The sequence below is a fragment of the Mustela erminea genome, chromosome 3 (assembly GCF_009829155.1).
Source record: "Mustela erminea isolate mMusErm1 chromosome 3, mMusErm1.Pri, whole genome shotgun sequence".
NCBI classification, from domain to species: domain Eukaryota; kingdom Metazoa; phylum Chordata; class Mammalia; order Carnivora; family Mustelidae; genus Mustela; species Mustela erminea.
Window position 1 is genome coordinate 78,165,608 of NC_045616.1, and position 27,409 is coordinate 78,193,016.

Sequence of the window (27,409 nt, forward strand, 5' to 3'; positions counted from 1 at the left end):
ATAGTCAAGAAGTATCAAGAGGACAGAATCAACAGGACTTGGTGCCTAAGAGGTGGTGAGGAGTAAGGGAAAAAGGAGTCAATCATGATGTGAGGGCTTTTGGTTTGGACCACTGAAAGGTAGAAGTGATTGGCATTCACTGACATAGGGAATGCAAGAAAAGAAACAGGCTTGGGGCAGATTATATTGACTTTAATTTGGGACATCCAAATGGAAAGACCCAGTAGGCTGTTGATTATACGAATGTGGACCTCAAGGTGAAAACCTAGACTAAATAGAGTAATTCAAGCCATCGACTTGAAGATCTTTGTTTCCAGACTTGGCTAAGAATCTGAATTGCCTATGGAGCTTTTTGCAAAGAACATGTTTGACTTCATCTAAGACTAACTAAATCAAAATTCTCAGAAGGCAAGATCTAGATACATTTGTATTTAAAGAGCTCCATCAGGATTCTGGCAGGTGGCCCTGTCAAGGTTGAAATTTACTGTCATGGATAATGGCCATACAAGTACACTGCTCAGACTTCCCTCAGAGATTGTGCTTTGAGAAGCATACTTGACTGATAGCCCCAGTTGACTCCCCCCATTTGAATCTTACCTTGGGTTCATACCAAGGCCACACTCCCCAGCTAGCTACAGGACTACTTAATAGGCAACTTTGGTTCCAAGATTCCCCTGAATGAAACTGTCTTGGAACTCCATGGCAGTCTGAGACTCTTCCAACTCATCTTTCCTTCACCCACTTCTGTTGCAGGTGTCAAAATGACATCATGATCTAACTGCTTTTCCTAACCTACTACTGCTGTCTCCCCTTTATCCTTCACAGATGTTTCCCTCATTAAGTCTCTTACACATCTAATCACATCTTGATGGATGCTTCTTGGAAAACTCAACTGACACTATTTGGATGATAACGTAGGCTTAGAAACAGCAGAGGTCATCCAGAAGAGAAGAGAAGAGGACCCAAAGAGAGCTCTGAGGATCACTTATATTCACAGGCTGGGCAGAGGAAAAGATGCCTAGAGAAAGAGACAGATAACAAGTGGCCAAAGAAGCAGAATGGAAACCAAGAAACCATGGCCTCACAGAAAAGCAAGAAAGAGATCTTCAAAAGGATGACATGGTTAATATAGTCAAATGCTACAGAGCTCTAATACAGACTTGCAAGTGTCCACTGGATTTGCCAATATGGATTGGACATCTCAGTGAAAAGTCCAGTGAAAAGCCAAGATTGCAGCAGCTCAGGAGTAAATGACAGGTGAGGAAGAGGAGATATTGAGCAGACACCTCTTTAAAGAAACTTGTCTGTGGAAGGGAGAGCCTGGGTGGATGTGGAGTTGAAAATGGGTTTATTTTTTTAAGATGGAAAATACTAGGGCCCGTTTAAATACTTTCAGGAAGGAGATAGTGTGAGGCCAAGAATGAAGAGACAATATTGAGAGGTGCTAGAACCAAATGAGATCCGATTACAGGTAGAGAAAATAGATTTAGATAAAAAGGCAGGCCGTCTTTTCTAGTTTGGCAATGGGAAAAAGAAAAAAATTTACAAAAGTAAATTTGTGCATTGAGTAGAACAAAGTTGAGGGAGTTCCTAAATGATGAATTCTACTTTCGTTGAGATGAAGTCTCCTACAGAGAGTAAGAAGTAATGGAATATAGGCTGAGAAAAGGAGGGAGAAGTTTCAAATGATTTCTGCAGAGAGTAGGAGTCAAGAGCTACTCAGACAATAGAAGGATTACCGTACAGCCCCTAAGGATCTGTTTGGAGGACATGTATTCATTGTGGCCTGACTAGATGAATTTGTATAATTGGGGTTTTCTTTCTTTCTTTCTTTTCCCATCATGCCCAACAGACAAGGTATGGAGCACAAAGGCAGGTGGTTGCATTCTCTAGACATGGAGATTTGCTGGGCATATGTGATGACAGGATCAAAGAGAAAGGCAGTAGAGGAAACTGGATGGAGAACGGTAGAAGTAATGGGTTCTGGGGTCTAGATTAGATACAAAAGGGAATGCAGAGAGGATGAAGAAACAAGAGTCAAGAACATACAGTGGGAATTCAAAATGAGAAAGGAAAGACAAAATAGTATGGGGAAAAGTCTAGGAGAAGAGATGACAAAAAAGTTGATATGGAAGTGAACCATGTTGTACTAAAAGTAGGGTATCTGGGAGACTTAGTCCCCAAGGTGAGTTTATGAATAGGAGGGACTTGGTTTTCTGTACCACAGGCATGACCCAGGTTGATTATAGTTTCAAGGGAACTCTAGTTTAGAGGGCTCCATGAGCAGTAACAGTACAATAGTTACATTTTAAGACAATACAAATCACAAGAACAAGCAAGGAATAACAGCTTTTAAGGGGGGGTATAAGGAAAGAATCTATTAATCACATATCCTGATTTCAGGAAACATTATAGTATAAAACACGCATGCCTTAGAGTTAAAAAAATATGAAAGCTGGTTCTGTATAACTTTGTCACGTTCCTGGTTGGTGGAGGTAGGAGGCACGGGTTTCAAAAGAACATACTTTGCTTCTTATATTAAAAAATGAGGAAGTTGTTGAAAAATGACCATTCAAAGATAATAAGAGGAAAAGAGGTGAAAGTGAAGTCTGCATGTTAGCCAGACTCTCCTGTCACTGAACATTCTAGTTTGGTCTGCTCTTTGTAATTACAGTACTGTTTTTATACAAAAATTTGGTATCTCCTCCTAAGGGATTCTAAAACATGGAGGGTTTTCAGTCCTTTGAAATGGGTATCCCAACTTAAGCCAAAATCTTGGTAGTCTCTCAAATTCTCTATCCAAGTTGACATCATATTTCTTCTTTAATGCTTGTTTTTCTCTTCACCCACCCAGTTGTGTGGGTTTTTTGCAAATAAGTTTTTTGCAAATAAGGTTTCATTTAGTATTTCTCTGAACCTTTCTTCTTTAAATCTTAAAGTAAGAAATTAACCTAAGAAATTTCCTGTTTTCCTCTGCTTTGATATTTACATATCAAAATGAGCATAATGTTAGAGTGATTTGTATGCTCTAAGAGGCAAAACCAAACCCCTACTTGGTGTAATTTACTCAAATGCCAGATTCTCCTGGGGAAACTGGGCTCTCTTTATAACTTGATTCAAATAACTACTCTGATTCTCAATAGCTTTTATGAAATTACCATGTAGAGCCTAAATTGGTGCAGCTGAATTAAATAAATATCAGAGCTTAACATTCTTAATCGCAAACCTTCAATTTAACCAACCGTTTATTATAATCAAAAAGCAATCAATATGTTGATTGTGGTGACATGCAAAATGGAGATAGAATTATTAGTAATTACCCTATATTTGTAGTTCAGTGTGATGGAGAAATAACTGGAAAGAAATTTTAAAGCACTCTACAGTTAAAGGACTGGTTGCTATGTTTTGGAGCAGCATGCAATATTGATTGTAGTCTTTAAATAAATTGAATAACATAGGTTGCTGTCAAACATGTGAATTATTCATGAAACAGAGTTTGGGAACACTAAAACAGATACTGTTTATGAATATTCAAATGTGTTAATGTATGAACAACTGACCCAGCATTCACCAATTCTTGCATAAAGATAAGGTCTCAAAAACAAAGTAGAAATCTGTTAGGCAAACTCACTGTCTTGGGTCACTCACTTGAAACATAATCAGCCAGTGTGAGAGATGGGTAATGAAGCCTGAACCCCAAGTCAGAGAGGCATTGGGTCAAGGAGGGAGGCACTGGGGCCTTCCTTGATTGGGAACACTTGGTGACATTAAGTATTTTGCGTGTTCCAGGGACCTTGGAGTTTCTGTGATCACATTTCTGGTGTGACTCTTGGATCCCTTCCTATCCATTTTTGGACCTACGAAGCAACACATCTTTGGTTTACTTTTTCAATCCTATTTATGAAAGGATGCAAGAAGGTTATAGAGCATTCCATCTCTGAGAAATCCTAAATGAGGGTTTTCTTCTTTCTGAATAAGTCTCCACAGTGTCCCGTAAGTTATATGTTTTAATATTTATGAGATCTCATTAGGAACAAAATCCTCATTTCCTACAAACTCTGGATATCACTGAATCTTGGGAAGATATATTTTAGTAAATGATAAAACATAGAATTTGTCTGAGGTTATCAGACCACGCAGAGTCTCATAGGGAGGCAGTGGTTTATGACCAATTAGGGTAACCAGCTGAAACAGTTTGCCTGGTGTTGGGTCGGCGGCTCCGGGAATGCAGGAGAAACAATAGAAATGACAGCCGGGCTGCCATCTAGCCCTCCCACACCACCTTCCTAACCCTTGACTCTCCTGCCATAAGGATGTATGCCCAGGTCACGTCTCCACAAGTAACCCGATACCTATGCAAAAAACTGGAACATCAAGACTCCCCCAACCCTCCAATCCCCAAATACCATACCTTATATGGCTGTGAACCTATTCCCTGTTTTAACCCAGATAAAAGACCCACTTGACCCCCTCCTCGTGCGACTTCCCTGACTCCTCTCTGGAGTCCCGGAACCTCGCCCAAGGGTGCCCACCTCCTCACCGCGCGACTTTCCTGGCTCCCCTTCTCCTGAGCCCTGAAACTTTGCCGGAGAGTGCCTTTAATAAATCTTGCCTTGTGCCTACCTTGCCTGGTGTCCTGTTTATCTCGCCCGTAAAACCTTACACCTGGGACTTAGGGGATTCCCAAGAGGTGGGACCTTAAATCTTTTTTTTTTTTTTTTAAGATTTTATTTATTTTTTGACAGACAGAAATCACAAGTAGGTGGAGAGGCAGACGGGGGAGGGGGGGGGCGGGATGGGGAAGGGGAAGCAGGCTCCCCGATCCCTGAACCCTGAGATCATGACCTGAGCTGAAGGCAGAGGCTTAACCCACTGAGTCGCCCAGGCACTCCTGGGACTTTCAGTCTTAAAACAGGGTGCATTCTCAGGCAAACTCGGATGAGCTGGTCACTCTACTAACTATACCAGTTTGACTGGAGGAACTTCCTGGGATGTGGGACTTCCAGTGTTAATACCAGCAAAGCTTTTGGACTATTGGTCACCCTCCGAAACCACAAAGTGAAATGGACAGATTTGGAAGGATCTACTCATGTTGATCAAGTTTCTAAAAGATGAATTTACAAAATTAAAAGCTAACCTTTTAATTTACAAAAGAGTAGAAATTTTACTGTGAGTGGAGTTTTATGCAAAGCATTGAGAATACCCTGTCCCATCATCAACATGGTTGAATTTCTAAATAGAACATTTCAAGTGTATGAATCTGTGCCAAGGGAGGGAAATTCTGGAATATGAATTTTGGAATGTTACTGCATATCAGAAGCATCGTAGGAGATTTGTAAGGAAATAGATCCGAAAACCCTACTCCTAGAGGTGTTCTTTTGGTAAGGGTTGGGATAGGGTTTGGGAACTAGAGTTTCACAGGCTCACAGATAATACCAGCCATGTTTAGGAACAAGTGATTGGGGAAATACTTCATTCAGGTCAAGGTGGGACTTGATGAATTATTCCTGCCTTGCACCTCTTGAGCAACCATGGTTTTCATGTCCCGTGTGATGCAGCGAGGGGCTGGATCTCATCCCCTGTGATGCAGTGAGCTCACGAACTTTCAGCTTCTGGTGTCGGAAACCATTGGTCACCTCTGACTCTGAGGCTTAGAAACTGAAAACTTAAAGCAGGTCATTTGCACTCCCTGACCATCTGTTTTCTCATTTGTCGGAAGCCTACAACAACAGAAGCTATTTCATAGAGTTGTTATGGAATTAAATGATACAATATGCCTGAAATACTTAGAAATATGAGAGCCACGGGGTTCAGTGAATCTGATCTAACTTCTCTTCCTGAATAGTGATGCAGAAACTGCCAAACTCTTCCTGTTTTCTAGCTCTCTCTTTTACTGAATTCTCTGAAGATCATTTTGTATGAACACACTCTTTCTTCGGATAGAGTGCTTCATCTTGTTAGGTTTTAGGTTAAAATGTTGGACTCTATTACTGTTTGATGGTGTCACAATTTCAGGTGTGTTGGTTCAATCATGTTTCTGAAGGGTGGACGAAAGTCAACCCACTCGTTCTGGGGGTTATCAGATTGTCAGTCACCTGTATCTAGCCAATCAGTTAGATCTCTGTCAGGGATCACACAAAACATTCCATTCTGGCATTGTGATCATGAGTTGGCAGCTGAAAAAAATAAGTCCTGGAATAGAGAGCATAGGTGGGAATGCCCGCCTATCTATCTATCATCTATCTATCTATCTATGTATCTATCATTTATTTATTTGACAGACAGAGATCACAAGTAGGCAGAGAGGCAGGCAGAGAAAGAGGGAGGAAGCAGGCTCCCTGCTGAGCAGAGAGCCTAAGGGGGGGCTCGATTCCCAACCCCGAGATCATGACCTGAGCTGAAGGCAGAGGCTTTAAACCACTGAGCCACCCAGGATTCCTGGAATGCCCTCCTTTTTAACATCCATTTCATTCATTTCTGTTCATTGCTCAAATAGGTGGGAATTTGATATATTTCATGAATTTGGGTTGTTGTCCGTAGGTTAATTTTCATTTCTTCATTTTCTACTTCTTGGAAGGATGCCTCACTCTCATCTCCATATACCGAGTAGGGTTACCATTTAGAAGTTGTGCCCATCTTGGTGATGGTAGTGTGGCTGTAACTGGAGGGTTGCTTATCACATTATTTCCCTTTTTTTTCCAGTCACATCACTAGATTTTTCTCAGTCTTCCTCCCCGTTAGACATGGTAATATGACTGAGTTCTGGACAATAGAATTATGTGTTATATCTGGGACTGGCTAGGAAAACCTCCTGTGCAACCCTACAAATTCTCTCTTCCATCCCCTGTTGACTTAATATAAAGAATCCAGTGAAGCCAACAGATTGAAAGAGACTCAGTTCCTGGATCACTGCTCAGAGAAGAATTGCTTAAAGGAGCTGTCTAGGGACAGCTGTATTGGACCATTACATTTATAAAAACTAACCTCTCTTTGCATTTAGTCACTGAGTTGTGGGACTATCTGTTCATCCTGCTAGGTCATCCTGACTTTTCCTGTAGGAAGAAGGACTTGTGGGTGTCTAAGACAAACATCTGGCAAATAGCATTTTTGGCTTCTGACATTGTTATTCTTTTCTATAAAATGGGTTTTTAAAAATAAATTTATGTAAGTCTTTGCATATTTGTTCTAGAAAACTTAGAAAGAAGGAAGAAAGTTAACATAACCCATAATTATACCACCTATTCTTCTGGACTATTTTCTCTGTATATAACTTTTTTTTCCTCAAAATAAGTTCTTCTGTCCTTAGTATTTTACAACTGTTTCCATAATTCAATGTTTAATGTAAACATTGTTACATTTCAATCATTTTTTATTACAGATTTTTTTTTATTTATTTGAGACAGAGAGAGAGAGAGAGCGTGAGCATGGAGGGGAGGGGGAGAGGGAGAGGGAGATGAAGACTCTCCGCTGAGCAGAGAGCTGGACAAGGGGCTGGATCTCAGGACCAGAGCTGACTTGAGCTGAAGATAGACATGTAACTGACTGAGTCACCCAGGTGCCCCTCAATCATCATTTTTTAGGCAGTATCATGGTCTAGTTAGTGACCTAATTTTGAGCATTAAAATTTGCCTCAAGTTTTTCCTTATAAGACAAATCCTGCCATGAATATCTTTGTATATTAATCTTTGTTTTTATCTTTATTTTCTCAACATAAATTCATTGAAGTGGAATTGCTAATTTTAACTTTTCTTTCTTACAACTAGTGCAAGGTTGCCGGATTTCATTGGCCTTGACCAAACCACAGCCATATTTTAATGTCATAGATTGTGTGACCAAGGGAGGGTTTGCCAGCTTTAACTATTATATCATGGGCTATAGAAGAAAATGTCTCATTACTTAGAATTACAATCTCTCGGGGCACCTGGGTGGCTCAGTCAGTTAAAGCCTCTGCCTTTGGCTCAGGTCATGATCCCAGGGTCCTGGGTTTGAGCCCCACACCGGGCTCTTTGGTCAGTGGGGAGCCTGCTTCCTCCTCTCTCACTCTGCCTGCCTCTCTGCCTACTTATGATCCCTGTCTGTCAAGTTAATAAATAAAAAATCTTAAAAAAAAAAAAGAATTACAATCTCTCACCACAAAATATTTTTAGAGAGAGTTTACTACAATGCAAATTCCTTGGAAAATGAGATGTGAACCTAGGACAAGCTTCTAGCCATTCTTCCACATATTCCTATGTCAAGGTCTGTGTGGAAGGATGCAGTTAAATACATATTAACCTAAGTCACATGGACCCATGTTAACCTAAGTGTTGCATTTAACATTCTGTGGAAATCATTCTGGTCAAGAAACTTTTTATTTTCAAGTTTGCTTAAGTACTTAAATGATTTTTTAAAAAAGTAATTAAAATTTGATTATTTTTACTATTAACACCAGCGTTAGATGAAAATATGAGGGATGAGGGATGATTTTATCTTAAGATAAACTCATAGAATTTGTATATATTGCAAGTCTTGCCTTCTGAAGGTTTTTAAAATCTTAAAAACTAGTGGATTTCAAAATCAGTTCTTTCAGGGAAAACAAGGCAGTAGAATGCATTTTTTAATTTCAGAAAGGATCCATGGTGGCTTCTCTGCTCTCAATGATACTGTGCAATGGGGCAAGGCCACACATCGTTACAAAGACTATTATCTTGTATCTGCAGATGACTTTGTGTAGCATTGTCAAATGATCCTCTTTGGAGGCTAAGTGACCTCGCTCTTAATGCCCTTTAACAGCTGGCTTCAAAGATGAAGAACAGTGCAAGTGGTTGAAGGCACAGATAACACAGGTTGTGGGTGCATTGTTGGCATATGTGAGAGATATTTTTGGAAATATAGAGGTTAAGAGCATGCTGCCCTAAACATTTTTAATCAGGATCATGCACATATTTTTAAAAATATTTTGTATGGCAATGCTTGATTTTGGCTTAAACCATTTGGATTGGATGAATAAAATCCAAAGACAGATGATGGAACTTGTTTTTGGAGTCCAGTTTCATTAAGTGCTCCTTCTGTCAAAGGACTGGGCCATTTGTTTGACACAGTTGTACTCCTTTTACATCACTGTTTCCTTCTGGTTCCTCAGTCACCAAAGCACAGTCCAAGAAGATGATTGTGCCTCATCATTACCTTCTCTAGGTGGTGTCTTAGTGGATCCATGGGAAGTGTCGCTCTTGATGGTGTTTTTGTTTAAAATAACATTCCACTCTCTGACAACCTAAAGCCAAGTAGACTTATGTACAGATCCTTGGACTGTGAAGTATTGAAAAGAATTTAACCTGCAAGCAGAAACTGTGGTTTTTATTTTGGCCTTTGCACAATGAAAGAAAATGTGGTTGTCTCAGTGTTGAGTGATTTCTTGGCTCATCACAGTAGACATAAGTAGCTTTTCCTCTGAAATCGATAGCCATGTTCTTAACACTTTGCTGTTCCTTCAGGAAAAGACATTTCAATGGTGCTGAGGATTTTCATAATAGAGATCATATGTCTTGAAATGGAATCTCATCTAAATCACTCCCAATTAATGAACATCTCTTTAAGACTCTTCTTTGAAGCACTGAATTGGCCTGTGACATTGGTTCCTTTTCTCTTGCTAATGGAGATGCTTCCCTGATAAACCATGCCCATCTGCCATACTTTGTAGGGTTAGGGTTGTAGGATAAGGCTTGGTTGGCAGAGGGCTTTTCAGACTGTGGAGGGGAAGAACCTAAAGATAGGACAGTTCCATGGCCCCTACAACCCACATTTGATGTGTGATCCTAGTATGCTTTTTTTCCCTGTCAATCAGACCATCTGACTAGTTCTCTCAAACTAGTGCTTTGCCTTTTGCAGGAAACAGTTATGTTTGTCTTTTATACTAACTGCTTGGAATGCTCTTGTAATTTTTGTAGCCATGCTAAGTATTTAAATGTGTGATATTGGGCAAGTCAGTTCTGTCATTTCTGTCATTAAATAAGATGTCTGGCTGAACTCTAAGGTCTCTACAACTCCAGATTCTGTGGTTATAAAAATAACTAAATTGATTTATTTATCCATTTATTCAGGAACTACATATTGAGCTGAGACTGAGTGGTAGGCATTGTATTGGACACAAACAACTTCAGCTCTAGTTCCTTGCCCTCTATCTAGTAGCTGTTGTCTCAGGCAGAGAGTAACAGAGTCAGCGCCAAGACTCCTGGGGCATGTGCAGTTTGACAAAGCTCCCCAGATGATGCTGTACTCACCCCCTCTATCAGTTTGGAACTCCACATTCACTCTAAAAAGGTCAGCCACAATAGGTCATTAGGACACATTATTCCCCTATGGATTTGCTAGGTAAAATCCAGCTGGAGGTCACCCCACTCTGTATAGCCTCAATTTCACCATCCATCATGTAGCACATGTGTAGAATATCAGTGTAGCCAATGGTAGGTAGCTGGTCTTTCAGAAGCACAGGATTTCTTTTGCATGAAAGCATTGTTTATATTCTATGTGAATGATTCTGTTTCTCTCATATTGTCAGGGAGTTAATATTAGGGACTGTCAGAGGAAGGACTGGGTGAGTCGTGAGTCCTTTGACTTGGGCCCCTCTGTTCCACACCCTATGGTTGGATGGGGGAAGGGGAGAGTTGAACATGACAGCTGCCAACTATGAGAGTGCACCTGCCACACATGTCTGTCACCATCCTAGGGGGTAAGGGTTTCCAAGGAACTTCGGGGCTTGTCAGTCTCCTGTAATTTGTCACCAATTCCCCTGTCAGGGCCTGAGTAGCCCCTTCATGTACTGATTACACCCATTTACTCTTGGATCTTTTCCCTCTGCTTACACACACACACACACACACACACACACACACCCCTGTGTAATGATGGTTGCTCATTGCCATTTTCCTATCATCATCATTAATTCATTCATCAGTCCATTGATTCTTTGATTCATTCACTGATTTATCCATTTTCCTATTCATTTATTTGTTTCTCTTTAGACAAACATTGAAAAGATTTATTCATAGGGTGACTCAATTCTACCACAAAATGCTTTGGAGCACACCTGAATTCTCTTTATACTACTTCCCTTTTAGTGTTCTTCCATCTCAGACCTCACTTAGAGCTGGTCCTTTTCTCTTCCTCCTTCTGTTCGTCTCACCCTCTTTCTATTTAGACATCTCTGATGGGCTTTGTTCAAGGAGATTGCTCACACATTAGGAGGTCAGAGCTGTGTGTGTAGAAAGAGCTCCATGCATTGGTGCAGGTGCAAGGTGGCACAAGGGAATGGAAGAAATTGACTAATAATCAACTGCAAAAAATACTATAAATATTTAAAAATCTCAACCGAGAGAATTTCCCAAGTTTTCCCTTCTCTCTTTAATAATAGCTCTGTGGTATGACCTGTGACTCTGTTGCAGGGCAGCTTGTGGGAATGGTAGGTTCTGGAACACAGAGACTCCAATGTGCTTGCTACTGTGCTCACAATGGGGCAAAAGAAACCATCAGAGATCCCACAGCCTCCCGACAGTTGGTAATCCCCCATCTCCTTTTGTCCAGTCTGAAGCCTGGTTTCTTCATTTCCCTCTCCCCACTGTGTAGTCTTTCTACTCCAGGTGAGCTATGACTGACCTACCTAGGGATCCTTCAGCAGCACCTACTTGGTTTCTGAATTCTCCATCTACTTTCAAAGGCTCCATTTCTTGGATGTGGGCTTCTGGATTTGGGCCCATTGTCAATAACCTGGCTGACGTCCCATCTCTTAGAACAGGAGCCTTCCTCGGCCATGCCAGTCCAGCTCCCAGGGATCAGAATCAAAGATATCCCCCAGGCTGACAGACTGCTGGCTTGCAGTCCTGAACTTTTAAGGGCGATCCTCTTTGAATGCTCCATTCCTGTGCTTCACACACTTGCTGGCCTCCTGTTCCCTCTCCACTGCCTGCTCAGGCTGTCTGCAGTTGTGCTTGCCTGCCCTCATGTAAACCGGAATTCACTGCTGTTGCAGCTGCTTCGTTTCCTCTCCCTCCCTTGTGTTTGACCCAGGGAGACCAACCGAGATGCATGCAAGGCCTACTGCCTCTCCCTTTCCACCCATCCGTTGAGTATTGCCAAGCCTGGTTGAATCCCACGGAGTGACACAGGCGACAGTCATGCGTGAACTCAAGTTTATGGCATTTGCTGTTCTGTAGATTGGTGCCACAAAAAGAAGAGCCAAACTTGATGAACAGAGAAATTTTAGGACCACATACAAAACTTCTCTCTGTGACATGTCTCCAAGCAAAGAAAAGACAACTTGGTGTGTACTTTGATGATTTCCCAGTTTTACATTCTGGAATGTGAGCATAAAAATGTCTTTAAGATGTGTGCTGTGCAGTTCCCTTTCATGCCAACCCTCTTTATAGTGTGATTATTTTGTATGACTTTATCAAAATCATTTTCATGTGTCTTCAAAGAACCTGCTCAGGAGCAGGGTGTCCTAGTGGAAACAGTACTGACCTGTACTCTGGTCCAGCCTCTCTGGAACATACTAGTTATTTGTGTTTTGTTCCATTTTGTTTTTATTGAAGTGTAATTGAAAGACAATATCGTATTAGTTTCAGATATACAGCATGGTGATTCTATGTTTTTATACATTATGAAATGATCCCCACAAGTCTAGTTACTGTCATGATACAAAGTTATGACAATATTATTGACAATATTCCCTATGCTGTACATAACATCCCCATGACTTAATTATTTCACAGCTGGAAGTTTGTACCTCTTCATCCCCTTTACCTATTTCACCCACTCAACCCCTCCTCCCTCTGGTAACCAACAGTTTTTTTCCTGTATCTATAAGTCTGTTTCTGTTTTGTTTTGTTTCTTCATTTGTTTTGTTTTTAGATTCCACATATGAGTGAAATCATATGGTATTTGTCTTTCTCTGACTGACTTATTTCCCTTAGCATAAAACCCTCTAGGTCTACCCATGTTGTTGCAAATGGCAGGATTTCTTTTTTTTTTTTAATGGCTAGATATATATATGGTATTTTATATATATATATATATATATACCACATCTTCTTTATTTATTCATCTGTTGATGTACACTTAAGTTGCATAAGTGGTCTGGATTAACTTTCTGGAAGTCTTAGAGCCCGACTATGAGGGTGTACCCACACTCATCTCAAAAGGCTTTCACCCATATAGCCAGTTTGCATGAATGTCACAACACATATTTACTGAATATTTACTCTAGACCATGAGGTGTGTTAGGTGCTAGAGATACAATAGTGAATGAACACCTGTATGGTTCCTGTTCTTGTGAAGGGGTCTTCACCTGGGCATTTTTGACATTTTGTTTTGAGACTGTCCTGAACACTGTAGCATGTTTATCAGCATATCTGGCTTTCCCAGTAAATCCTAGTACCACCTCTCCAGCCGAGACATCCAAAAAGGCCTCTAGCCATTGCCATATTTTTTTTAGGGGAAAGGGGAGGAGGGGGTGCAGATTATCTGGGGCTAAGAACCACTGGTCTAGTATTATTAATGATTAACAATTACTGAGCTCTTACTAGGTACTGTGTTCAGTGTACAGCACAACTAGCCAAAAGTAGACAGCAGTGGAAACTTGTCAGCAGACCCTACTCAAACACCTATCACAACAATATTTACTAAATGTGAGAACGTATGCATAGAAAACAGTAAGACTCCATATGTAAGCATATACATACAAACCAAAAGGTATTCATCATGCCCATCAGAAAGGTTGCTTGGGTAGGTTTTGGGGGTAAAAAGGAGTAAACATAAAGGAACATAGAAAAAAAATGCCTTACATGGAATCAGTGAAGATAAGTGTCTCAAACTGGGTATGTGTAACTCAGATTCTAGACTCTGAAGACCTAAGTAAACAGATCAAGGTAGTATCCACCAAATGCCTCCTAAAAAAAAAACCCTGAACAAAGAGGCAGCCTCTTTGGAGTTCTTGACTAGCAAGTATAGAAGCAGTCTTCTGTTTTAAAAACAGTAGATGCCCAGCCCACCCCTGGTCCTTTAAATTCAGCTCAACCTATCATTGCCCTTGTGTTGCGGCAAATACAGACCACCAGCAATAACATTTCCTAGTACCAGCCTAGGAGAGCTGACTTAGGCTCCCCGCCTGCCTACTCTCTCTTTCAACCTTCCCTCTGGCTAGCTCCTGGGCTTTCCATTCCTGCCCTGGTCCCATGGTTCTTTTTTTCTCCCTCCTTAAATAACTTAATTGAAATGTAATTTACCTGCCATATAATTCACCCATTCAAAATGTACAATTCAATGGCTTTTAGTATATTCACAGAATTGGGCAGCCATCACCGTGGTCAATTTTAGAATATTTTTATCACCCCAAAAAGAAACACAGCAAGTCCCAGGGCCACCTCTTCCCTGCTCTAGGCAATCACTATCCAACTTTCTGAATGAATATAGATTTGCCCATTCTGGAGATTTCATACAAATGGAATTATACAATATATGCTCTTCTGTGACTGGCTTCTTTCACATAGCATAATGTTTTCAAGATTCATCCACATTGTAGCATGTTTCAGTGTTTCTTTTTATTGCAGAATTATATCCCGTCATATGAATATACCACATTTGATTTGTTTTTTTCCTTCAGCTGATGAACACTTGGGTTGTTTCCAGTTTGGGGCACTTATATGTAATGCTGCTATGACATTTGTGTATAGAAGTTATTGTGTGGACATACGTGTTCGTTTCTCTTGGGGGTCCATCTAGGAGTGGAATTGCTGGGTCATATGGTAACTCTCTAGTCAGCCTGCGAGCAACTGCCAGACTGGTTTTCAAAACAGCTGCAACATTTTCCATTCTCACCAGCAGTGTATGAGGACCCCAGTTTTCCACATCTCTGTCAACACTATCATCTCTGTCGTTTCTTGAAAGTTATTTACTTATTTATTGATGAGACAGAGAGAGAGAAAGACAGAGATAGTGTCAGAGATAGCAGGAGAGAGCCCAAGCAGGCAGGAGAGGGAGAAGCAGGCTCACCACTGAGCAGGGAGCCTGACAAGCAGGGAGCCTGACCTGGGGCTCGATCCCAGGACCCTGGCATCATGACCTTAGCAGAAGCCAGACACTTAACCAACTGAGCCACCCAGGTGCTATCATCTCTGTCTTTTTGATTAGGGTCCCCTCATTCTCACTTTTGGTTCCTGGCTCCTGTTTGGCTCACTGACCTGAGGTGTCCTGCATTTCCTTGATCTCAGGGATTTTTTTGGTTTCTTATAAAGGGTGTTCTCCAATACACTGGCAGAATTAGCCCTTGACTTCCCCCACTAAGGAAAAAGGCTTGCAGATATTCGAGTTCTCAAATGCTACCCCCCCAAATAAAAGAATATAGAAAGAGGAAGGTTGAATATGACTGACAGTAATGCTTTTCTTTCTTTCATACTCCGTTGTTGGACTGACCAGCTGAGGGGCTGAGGAGGGTCTGACCTGGGGACACCAATCATTTTGGAATTCTAACCTGAGTGTGCCAAGGATGATGGTATGGCCAGTGCAATTATCAGTTTAGAGGTAATCTCTCATTTCCTTTGTTCTTTTTATTTTCTGCAAAGGGAAAGATAAGGGAGAGGAGTCTCTGCACTACATATGGTAATAATAGAGAACTGTTTTACTGACAGTAACTTACAATTGATAATGTTAATCATTTCTCTTATCAGTGACTTCTCTTTTATGACTGGTTTATTTGGAAACAACTGTTGGCATTTGTACCATTTCTATGTGTTCCAGGCTGAAGAGTCCTAGTTCAGGGTAAGACAGATTTCAGCATTATCACAGTTAAAGAAGACGATGCTGTCAGCACAAAGATGAAATCCATTAGAAAAGTCATGGATTGTGTTTCTGTTTAACCCCCTTTACTTAGGCTGGATAGCTTAAGTAGTGTTTTCTGACTTGGAAAATTGACTTGAGTTTGGATTTCTCAAGCGTACTTGAATTTTACCCTAGGAAACCAGACTCAGTGAATGCACTTAATTTCGTCAACAATTCTATACCCAGCAGAAGCCCTTACTTAACAACCATTTAGATTCATGAATAGATTAAATCCATTAACTGGGCCAGTGTTTTCTCCGTCACTGTGGTTATTAACCAAATTGCTAGGTTAGTTATAACACAGATAACCATGTTTAAAGATAACCCAGACCTACTCTTTGCATTATTATTTTAATGGTCATGATTAGGTATCAATTCTCAACCTATATAATTTTATAGAACTCAAGTATAAACTTCTATTTTATTTGTTTAAGGGAGAGAGAGAATGTGCTGTGGGGAAGGGCAGACGCAGAGGGAGAGAGAGAATCTCAAGCAGGCTCCACACTGAGTGCAGAGTCCATTGTGGGGCTCAATCTCACGACTCAGAGATCATGACCTAAGCTGACATCAAGATTCTTTTTTTTTTTTTAAGATTTTATTTATTTATTTGACAGACAGAGATCACAAGTAGGTAGAGAGGCAGACAGAGAGAGGCAGGGAAGCAGGCTCCCTGCTTGAGCAGAGACCCCAATGTGGGGCTTGATCCCAGGACACTGGGATCATGACCTGAGCTGAAGGCAGAGGCTTTAACCCACTGAGCCACCCAGGTGCCCCACAAGAGTCAGATTCTTAACAGCCTGAATCACTCAGGTGCCTCTCAAGGATAAACTTTTAAACATCAACTCTCTTGAGATATAATGTATTTACATCTAAGTTTACCCATTTTAACAGTACTGATCAATGAGTTACACATTTTGGTAACCTCTACTATGCTCAAGATATAGAGCATCTCCATCAGCCTTTCCTCCTGTCCTTTGCTGTAGATTCCTACCCACTCTCTGGCCCCAGGGAAACACTAACATACTTCCTGCCACTAGATTAGTTCTGCCATTTTGTGCATTTTACATAAATAGAACCAGAGTGTTTTTGAGATTCATTCATGCTGCTGCGTGTATCAGTTGCTCATGGCTTTTTGCTGCTTGATATTTCTCAGTGTATAGATGCACCAAAATGATAAATTAAAGTTTATCCTAGGAATGAAAGGTTGAAAAGACATTGAAAATCACCATATTACTGGAATAAAGTTGAAAAAAATATGATCGTCTCAATATATGCAGAAAAAGTATTTGACAAAATTCGATACCCGTTGACAACGAATACTCCCAACAGACTCATTATAGAAGGAAAATATCCTAACTTGATAAAGGACATAAACAGGAAACCAGATACTTAACAGCTGTATCAGTTACCTATTGTTGTGTAAAAAATTACCTCCAAACTTAGCAGCTTAAGCAATAAACACATCATCTTTCTATTTCTGAGGGCTAGGGAGTGGAGAGAAGGTTAATAGAATGGTTCTGACTGAGATTCTTTCATGAGGTTCCGTTCAAGATATCAGCTTGTCATTTGAAGTCAATTAAAGCTTTGATTAGGGCCTAAAGATTTTGCTTCCAAAATAGCTCATACACAAAGCTATTGGGACAAAGCTTCACCTCCTTACTCTTTATTTGATGGAAGCCTTAGGTCCTCACCATATGGAACTCTTCTTGTGTTTTCCCATGGTTTGGCAAATGGATTCCCCTAGAGTAAATGATCCAAGAAGAATAGAAAGCAAGAAGGAAGCCACAATGCCATTATGTATGATCTTCTGAAAGTCACAGTCCTTTCCACCAGCATCTCCATTAGAAGCAAGTCACTAACTACTGCTTACATTCCGGGAGAGGGGAAAAGACTGCACTCTCTGAGGAGAGGAGTGTAAGAGAAATTGTGACTATATTTCAAAACCACCACAAAGGTAAAAGATGAAATGTTTTGCTCCAGGGATATCAGGATCAAGGAAGAATAAATACTCTCAAAATTTTTATTCAGCACTGTCCTGGAAATCCTAATCATTGCAATACTGCAAGTAAAAGAACAAGGCATATGGATCAGAAAGGCAGAAGTAAAACTGTTTTTATTTGCAGGTGACATATTTGTGAACATAGAAAATTCAAAGGAATCTACACAAAAGCTACTAAAATATAAATAAATTTTGTAAAGCTTTATGATAACCAGATCAATACACAAAATTTAATTAAATTTTTATATACTAGCAATAATCAATGGTAAAATGAAAATTTGAAGTGCCATTTAAAATAGTATCAAAAATACATAAAATATTTAAGCATAAGTTTAGTAAAAGGTATGTAAGACATGTACATTGAAAACTATAAGACATTGCTAGGAGAAAGTAAATAAGACCTAAGTTAATAGAGTGATATGTTCATTGGATGGGAAGACTCTTGCTCAGATGTCATTTCTCTCCAAATTGATCTATAGATTCAAAACAATCTCAAGCAAAATATTAGCAGGCATTTTGTAGAAATGGATGAACTGATTCTGAAATTCTTAGAGAAATAAGGAATATTGAATAGGCAAAATAATTTTGAAAAAGGACAAAGATGAGGGGTTTAAATTGTCCGATTTTAAGATTTATTATAAATATTATTAGTCATCAAGAATTATCTTATGACACACATATAGAATAATGGAACATAGTAATAGGCATTATATACATAGTTTTTCATATATATGAATAAAAAATAGATTTTGTGACATGTATGTATATGAACCATCAAAAATCTATCTATATCTCTGTCTATATTCAGGTGATTTTTTTTTTACCAATGTGCCAAATCATTTCACTGGGAGAAAGCTTTTCAACAAATAGTATTGGGACAACTGGTATCTCTATTAAAAAAAAGGAACCTTGACCCTTAAATCACACCATATATAAAAATTAACTCAAAATGGATCATAGATCTAAATGTTAAAGCTGACACTCTAACATATTTTGAAAAAAAAAAAAAAGATCCAGAGAAAATCTTGGAAAACTTGGAGAAGACAAAAAATTACAAGGCCACAATAAACCAATCATAAGAGAAAAAAATGGATACATTGAACTTCATCAAAATTAAAATCTTCTGTTCTTCAAGTATAAATGCAACCAGGAGAATAGCAGGGTAGAGAAGGCGGTGTGTATGTACAGTGGATCCTCCGTTGGTGAAGAACAGTGACCAGGTAGTCAGTAAATGACAGTGACCAGGAATGAAGACAGTATAATGGATATTAGCATTCTCAGAGTTTGGAGCATCCTGGCTTTCTATCAGAGCATCAAGGACATGGACCTCACTTCCTGATCCTAGGTTTGTGCAGTCTGAAGGGTGGTGTTCTGCGTGGGCAGGGCAGGAAGAATCAAGGAGGGGAACAGGTCTCAGTGAAGGCAGGTGGATCAGGAAAATGCCCAGGGAACTGGTTCAGGTTGTAAGGGGTGTGAGATTACAGAGTAAGACTTCCGGGGGCTTGCTATAAGATTTTGGGAGGACTAAGGAGGGGTTGTGTGGGGTGACCTCTGGGCAACTAATGGGTAATAAAAATTAAGTAATTAATTAATTATTTAAAAAAGATTTGGGGAGGAAGTGAGACATGTTACGAAGGAGAGGTCCTGAGGATAGAGGACAAGAGAGATGTTTTAGAACATGGCTTTAGACAAATTTAGTCCTCTCAGTTTCCTACAGCTGTGGTCTTCAAATTTTTTGCTTGAATAGTCTTCCAAAAGAACTTTGAAAACACCCTTTACTTTTTTTGTTGTTGTTTTTATTAAAATATAACCTTTTAAAAGATTTTGTTTATTTATTTGACAGATGGAGACACAGTGAGAGAGGGAACAAAAGCAGGGGGAGAGGGAGAAGCAAGCTTCTTGCTGAGGACGGAGCCCAATTCAGGGCTCGATCCCAGGACCCTAGAATCATGACCTGAGCTAAAGGCAGACGCTTAACACCTGAGCCACCCAGGTGCCCCTAAAATGTAACTTTTCTAAGATGCACAATTTTTTTAAGTGTACCAGCTCAGTGAACTTTTCCATATTTATACACACTCTCATTATCACCACAAAGATGGAGATGTAGAACATTTCCAGTACCTAGCAGGCTCCCTCCTGCTCCCTTCTTAGAGATAACCTGCCCTCTCCCTCCTATAGGTAGTCACTATTCTGACTTATATCACCATTCTCTCACATTTTTAAGTTAATGTGAAAATTTTTCTATTATAAATCTAAAGAATTGCAAAGGATGTCATTTTTGGCATTTTTTATAGTAGCGTACCTTGCCCCTCAGACTTAACCAGTTTCACGTATGGAAATGTCTGCTGTATAATCTAAATGGCAAAGCCAGTCTTCATTGTCAAACCAATTAGCCAGATTGAATTTGCAGTCAGAAGTTGGACTTCATTCATCAATTCATATAAATGTATTCCTATGTCTCCCTGTGATGTATTTATTTTACTTTCGGATTCTATTTCTATATAGATGGGGGTGTAAAACTCAGAGACGTGCCAGACGGTTGTTACCTGCATGAAACAAAACACTGATGCTTTCATATTCTTATGTAGCTCTTTTTGCCCCCAGGGACTGCTTCACTGCTTCTCCACACAGGAGAGAGCCACACATTTTCCAACTGTCCTTTTCTTAGGTACCTCCTAAGTTTTTAGACCTGGTGGTGATGCATATTTGGGATTTGGGGAGAAGGACCACCAAGAACAGGAGGCTGGAAAGGAGACCTGGCTGGCTGTTGCAGACCAAAGTTAGGAAAGAGTACAGATGGAAATTAACCAGTAACTAGTCCACTAGTCCCCTGCCAACAGTCCTTGCCCACTCACTGCAGGGAAGACCATACGCACTGTTTGGGCGCAGTTTCTCCCTAGAACCACTCTTGACATGTTGGGTCATTTCACTCTGTTACAGCAGGCTGTCCTCTGCATTGCACGATATTTACCAGATCCTAGTAGCATACCCCTCCCATGCTCTGTGACAACCAAAAAGGTCTTCAGATGTTGGCACAAATACCCCTGGGGAACAAAATACCCGTGGTTGAGAACCACTGCCTCAAGGTTCTCCCATCTGAAGACCATCCTGGAAGATGGTAGCTTCACACAACTCATCTGCAACATGGACACCAGAGTCATAGTGGGGACCCAGTTTTCCTTCTCTTTTTAGTTTGCAGAAGGGGAACTTCAATCTCATTTCCACTAGGCTAAATGGCAGCGGAAGGAGGAAGCCCAGGAGTATGGGCCAAGTGGTCCTTCTTATAGGGATGAAGGGAGGGAGTGGGCAGTGGTTTTCGCCCTTGCTTCTAGCCATCAGCGCTGAGGAGAGAGTGGGGCACCTTCTGTAAATGCAGTTTGATGACAGCATCAGAGATGCTCCTCAGGGACCCCAAGAAATAATTGAACAAGACTTCGGAGAGCTAGGGATCTTTTAAAACAGAAAAGGGCAAATGTTAGAAAACATCTTTTTGACTTTTACAACCTATCAATCAACATACTGCTTCCTTCACTGAGAGTATCTTCCTATGAAAAAATGCCAACTGAATTTAGTGCTTGATGACTGTAGTATATAGTGACATCGTTTATTTACATTCTGGCTCCAGTTCTTTAACTTGTCAGGGCAGCAGTCCACGCTTTGCATAGCTAGGTTATGAACCAAGGGTCTTTAGAGGGTCATGAAATCAATCAAGACTTGCAAACTTTGTTTAAAAAAAAATCTAATGAAATGGAAAAATATCAGTGTATATGCTATTTAGAATAAGTATAATTTTATGAATCTTTTGTTTCAGTTGTATACTTGTATATATAAATGCACACATGTGTACTGAGTCACAATGTCAAATAATATATTTCTAAGTGTGGGGATTGGTCAGTAAAGTTGAAAAAAGTACTGGTCTAGGAAAATATGAAAGTGCAACTATGCTGATTTAAGGCTGGATTATGGTCTAATATGATCTTCAGAGCTTTTTCAGCAACCCATCAGCAGTAGATACTGCCTATGCTTGATCCATATTCCTCAGTCTGTCTTGAAGTCCCTTTCAGACAGCACCTTACACAACTGGTTCCTGCATTTCTCTGCCTAAGAATATTATCTTGTTGAGACAAAGGGCTGGGCCCTTGCGAAGGTCAGGACAAAAGTCCCTGAGAGGTAATGCCAGGAACTAGCTTCCAAGGGGGATGGGAGATGGTGGGTATAATTCCAGCTTCCTCATCCCTCAGTGGGACAGTTCTAAAGTATTACACACTCTTTCTTAGAGGGTTACAACACAGACTGAAAAGAGGAAACTGAGGTTCAGATAAATTAAATGACTTACCCAAGGTCACATGCCAGTGACTTTTAGACTCAGGTCTGTTTTATTCTGATGTCCACTATGCTATATCTGGGTTGTACTTTTTCTCCCAAGGTACACTTCCCTGCTCCATAAAGTTATTGGCCTCTAACAATTTCTCCAAGTTAACCTACTTTGTTTTCTGGGCCAGTCCTGAACCTGTGCCATTAATTCCCTTGAACTCCTCCATGTGGCAGGGGCAGCAATTCCTATAAGCTCCATTTCCCAGGCTCTTAGGTCAGCTGGCTTCTTCTTGGCTTCAGGTAATGGGAGGCACTAGCAGAAAATCACAGAGAAGAAGAGAGATACCACGACACTCGTCCCTCTCTTTCTCTCTCAGGTTACATCTCCGGCACAGCTCGAGTTAGGCAAGTACACCATAGTTCCAGCTTCCTCCACTTACTGGGCCCTGGACTGTGGTGACATTGATTATTCTTTGTCTTTCCAGCTTAGGAATGGTAGTACTTTCTGCTTTTGCAAATCTCCAGATTACTTGACAGCCCTCTGTTTGGAATCTCAGCTCTTTTAGGACCTCCATAACCAATTCATGGTTTAATTTCCTCTATTTTATTTTTATTTATTTATTTGGATTTCCTCTCTTCAAATCTTAGAATGGTTTCTGTTTTACTATTTGGAACAGATGTACTTTCTAATCTTATATTTCATTAGGAGTGATGGTGAGACTTCTGAACTCAACGTATGTAATGCAGGACCATGTTATGGATTAGCTGATACTGCATTCAGGATCGGGCCCAAGATTCCTTGTCAATGTTTGTCTCTAATTACCACAATTTTTTTGGGGGGGGTCTCATTTTCCATTTGCCAAGTGTGCCAGTGTTCTAGCCCAGGTTCCTTAGAAAACAGAGCCTAAGGCAAGGATTAAGTGATGATGTATTTGGGAATAATTGGGCAATGCAAAGTCATGGCAACAAGAGTGAGGAAAAAGGGAAGTCAGATTGGGAAGGACAGGGAGCAATGCAAGGTGGTGCATAATTATGTTGTCATTGTTTCATGACAAAGTAACGGGAGGCCCAGCAGGTTGGCTGAGCAGGTGCATCTACTCAACTATGCTGGACATCTCAGGACAGGTTTCTAGGGTTCGAACTAGTACCCCAGAGTCATGCATCCAAAGGAGGGAAAAGAGGAAATCTAACTGCCTGACACTCTTCAGTCTCCTGTATCTGCATTCATCAAAATTTGCTTCATATAGAATCAAAACTTTCATGTTTCTGCCTTACACCATCCAGCCCCTCCAGTAGTTTACTCAAGAAGCTAGATTTCATGCTCTGCAGCTGGTGTATTGTCTGAGTACAGAAGGGGCAGGAGAAGCCAGATACCAGCATGCAGTTCCCTACACAAAGTTGGTCATCCATGGCAGAAGCTGTGAGTCTGAGAGGCAGACTGGGTGGAAAGAATCAGAGGGGGGCACATGTTATGGCTTGAATTGTGTGGACCCCCCAAATTCATATGTTGAATTTCTAATTCTGCAGTTTCTCTCCTGTGACTGTATTTGGAAATCAGGACTTTTTAAAAAGATGTGATTAAGTTAAAATGAGGCCATTAAGGTAGGCCCTAATCCCATCTGACTGATGTCCTTATAAAATGACTTTTAGATATACAAAGAAACATCAAGGATACATGCATACAGAGGGAAAGCCATGTGAGGACAGGACGAGAAAGTAACCATCTAGAAGCTAAGGGAAAAGGCTTCAGGAGAAACTAGATCTGCCAACATCTTGGTCTTGAACTTCCACTCTTCAGAACAGTGAGAACAGAACAGAAAATAAACAGAACAGAACAGAACAGAGAATAAATTTCTGCTGTTGAAGTCACCCAGTCTTTATACGGCAGCCCTAGAAGACTAATACAGCACATAATGCTTCTGATACAAACAATTCCAGAAAGTCCTTCTTTCTACATCTAAAAGTTCTGCCAAAGAATAAGCTTGTTCTTGGGGCACCTGGGTGGCTTAGTTAATTAAGGGTCCGAGTCTTGATTTTGGCTCAGGTTGTGATCTCAGGGTCATGATATCGAGCCCCATATGAGGCTGTGTGCTCAACGAGGAGCTGCTTGACAATCTCTCTCTCCCTCTGCCCCCCTTTCCTCCGTGCTTCTGTACTCTCTCTCTCTCTAAAATCAATCAATCAATCAATCACTCTTAAAAAAAATTAAAGAATAGACTTGTCCTTGTACAACTCTGACATGGTCATTTTGGCTTGAAATCCACTCAGTGGTGGGGAGGATTCATTTGTGTGTAAAGAAAAGGGTTAGGGTATAAGTATTTCAAAAGCTGAAATACAAGTTGGTGCGTGAGGAGAGCTGTTTTGCATTGTAGTTTTATAGTGAATTCCCTTACAGATTCCAGCACAGTGAGCTCAGTATGTCCCTTCCTCTCCCAGATGGAAGGCCAGGTAGAGCTGAGGTGGTTTGTGTGAATGAGGAAAAACTTGCATTTATGGGTGAGTGGAGTTTGCAGAGGGAACACAGAGGGTGGAAGCCAAAGAAGCATGTTCCAGTGAGTCATCAAGTAAGGGGACCTTGAGGAACATGACTGAGTGCTGTGACATCACGGGGAGTTAGGTGTCTGAGGTGGGGGAGGTGTCTGAGGTGGGGGAGGGAGATGGACCACAGCAAGTCAGAACAGGTGAGCAATAGGGCTGCCTGAATGCACTGTGAAGTCAGAGGGCCCGAGTCCCCGGCGGGACTTCCTGGCACGTGCATTATGGGCATGACAGGGGTGGGTCCAATCCAACCAAAGGCCAGGCACTGGATGTGATTTGTAAGTGGATTAACAAGTGAATGACTGCTGCGTCTAAAACACCCTTCCAAATGATGCATTAGGACGCATTGCCTATTATCATCATATTGTACACCTTAGGTCATTTGGAAGTGGCTATAGTTGAACTAGATGCTGATTCATTCATTCAGCACATATTTATCATGTCTGTGTGCACTATGTGCCAAGCAGTGTGCTAGGCCAAGTGTATGCAAAGAGGGACTCAGCTGGACATGTTCTGTGCTTTCTTGGTGTACTATCTCTTAAACACCATATAACTCAGATTATTTTACCTAATTGAATGATCATTACAATAAGTTGATATGATACACATTTTTTCTTTTATCCAGTTTCAAGGGTTAATCCCAAAGGGGTCCCTTAGTTTAGCATGTTTTTTGCTCCAAAAAGAGTTTGCTTAGTCTCATTCATAATTACCAAGATTTCAACCAAATGCTTTCCTTTTTTTTTTTTAAGTAGTTCTTGGTTTCCTCAATAACATCTTGTTATGAGGAAAAGAGCTCGGGCAGATTTGTGCCCAGATTTAACTCTATCATTTGCAAACTGGGTAAGTTTTAATTTCTGTTAGTTTCTATATCTATGATATAGAGAAGATACCCACCTCCAAGGTGGTTGAGAGGATTATATGAAATAATATGTACTTAAGGTACTCAATAAATGCTTATAATGTGGAATCATACTGCACTTACATTCAGATGTGGAAACTAAATGAAGAAAAAGGAAGATAAAATGGCATACTTTTTGATATTCCTGAAACATTTCTTATTTATTTATTTAAAGATTTTCTTTATTCTGAATTAATCTCTCCACCCAACATGGAGCTCAGACTCACAAACCAAGATCAAGAGTTGTGTGCTCCACTGACTGAGCCAGCCAGGCATCCACTTTACATTTTTTTAAATTTCTTTACTTTTTTTTTTTTATTAAGAGAGTGAGCACAGGGAGAGGGGCAGAGGAAGAGGGAGAGAATCTTATTTATTTATTTATTTATTTATTTATTTATTTGACAGAGAGAGAGATCACAAGTGGGCAGAGGCAGGTAGAGATGGTGGGGGGGAAGCAGGTTCCCTGCTGAGCAGAGAGCCCGATGCGGGGCTCGGTTCCAGGACCCTGGGATCATGACCTGAGCCAAAGGCGGAGGCTTTAACCCCCAAGCCACCCAGGTTCCCAAGGGAGAGAATCTTAAGCAGACTCCCTGCTGAGCTTGGAGCCTGACAACTTGGGGATTGTTCTCACAGCCCTGCGATCATGATCTGAGCTGAAACCAAGAGTTGGATGCTTAACTGGCCAAACCACCCAGGTGCCCCTACAATAATTAAAAAAAAAAAAAAATTGAACTGAGAAAAGAAGGGTTAGAAAACTACCTCATTGAGGCGCACCTGGGTGGGCTCAGTGGATTGGGCCTCTGCCTTCAGCTCGGGTCGTGATCTCAGGGTCCTGGGATCAGCCCCGTATTGGGCTCTCTGCCTGCTTCCCCCCCTCTCTCTGCCTGCCTGCTTGTGATCTCTCGCTCACTATCAAATGAATAAAATTTTAAAAATGAAAATCTAAGAAAAAAAAGGAAAAGAAAACTACCACATTGCGGTGCCTGGGTGACTCAGTGGGTTAAGGCCTCTGCCTTCGGCTTGGGTCATGATCCCAGGGTCCTGGGATCGAGCCCCGCATCCGGCTCTCTGCTCAGCAGGGAGCCTGCTTCTTCCTCTCTCTCTCTCTCTCTTTGCCTGCCTCTCTGCCTACTTGTGATTTCTGTCTGTCAAATAAATAATAAATAATAAATAAAATCTTAAAAAAAAACTACCACATTGAAAGTAGGCATAAAGCCTTTCAAAAAGTCCAATGGTGTCAATTTTCTTTCAGTACTAGATATCTCTTTAGATGAACACCAAGTGAAGGAGTTGACTTGTATTTTTGGGCCATGCTGTAGCCCTGCCCCCAAGATTGTACCTTTAAAAACCAGAATTGCACTCAGTACAGCAAGACGCTAACATTGTGAGAAGCCAAGCAAGAGTATAGAAAGTGCAAGTGTTCCATCTCAAGTTAACCCCAGAACATAGTCATTGAGGGGATAGAGAGCAAAGTCACTGGCATTCCTTAAATTGTGCATTTTCCCTTAAGATAATTTATAAGTCTAGTTCTGCTAATACCCTGGGAGATGATGATGATCCTCCATCTAGAGAAGACCCTCTTTATCCATTCCCTGGGCATTCCATTGCAGTTAGAGTTACTAAGATATAAGAAGAAATCTTAACAGAGCCCTTTTAGAAATACACATTAATGGCACGCCTGGGTGGCTCAGTTGGTTGGACGACTGCCTTCGGCTCAGGTCATGATCCCAGAGCCCCGGGATCGTGTCCCACATTGGGCTCCCAGCTCCACTAGGAGTCTGCTTCTCCCTCTGACCTTCTCCTCGCTCATG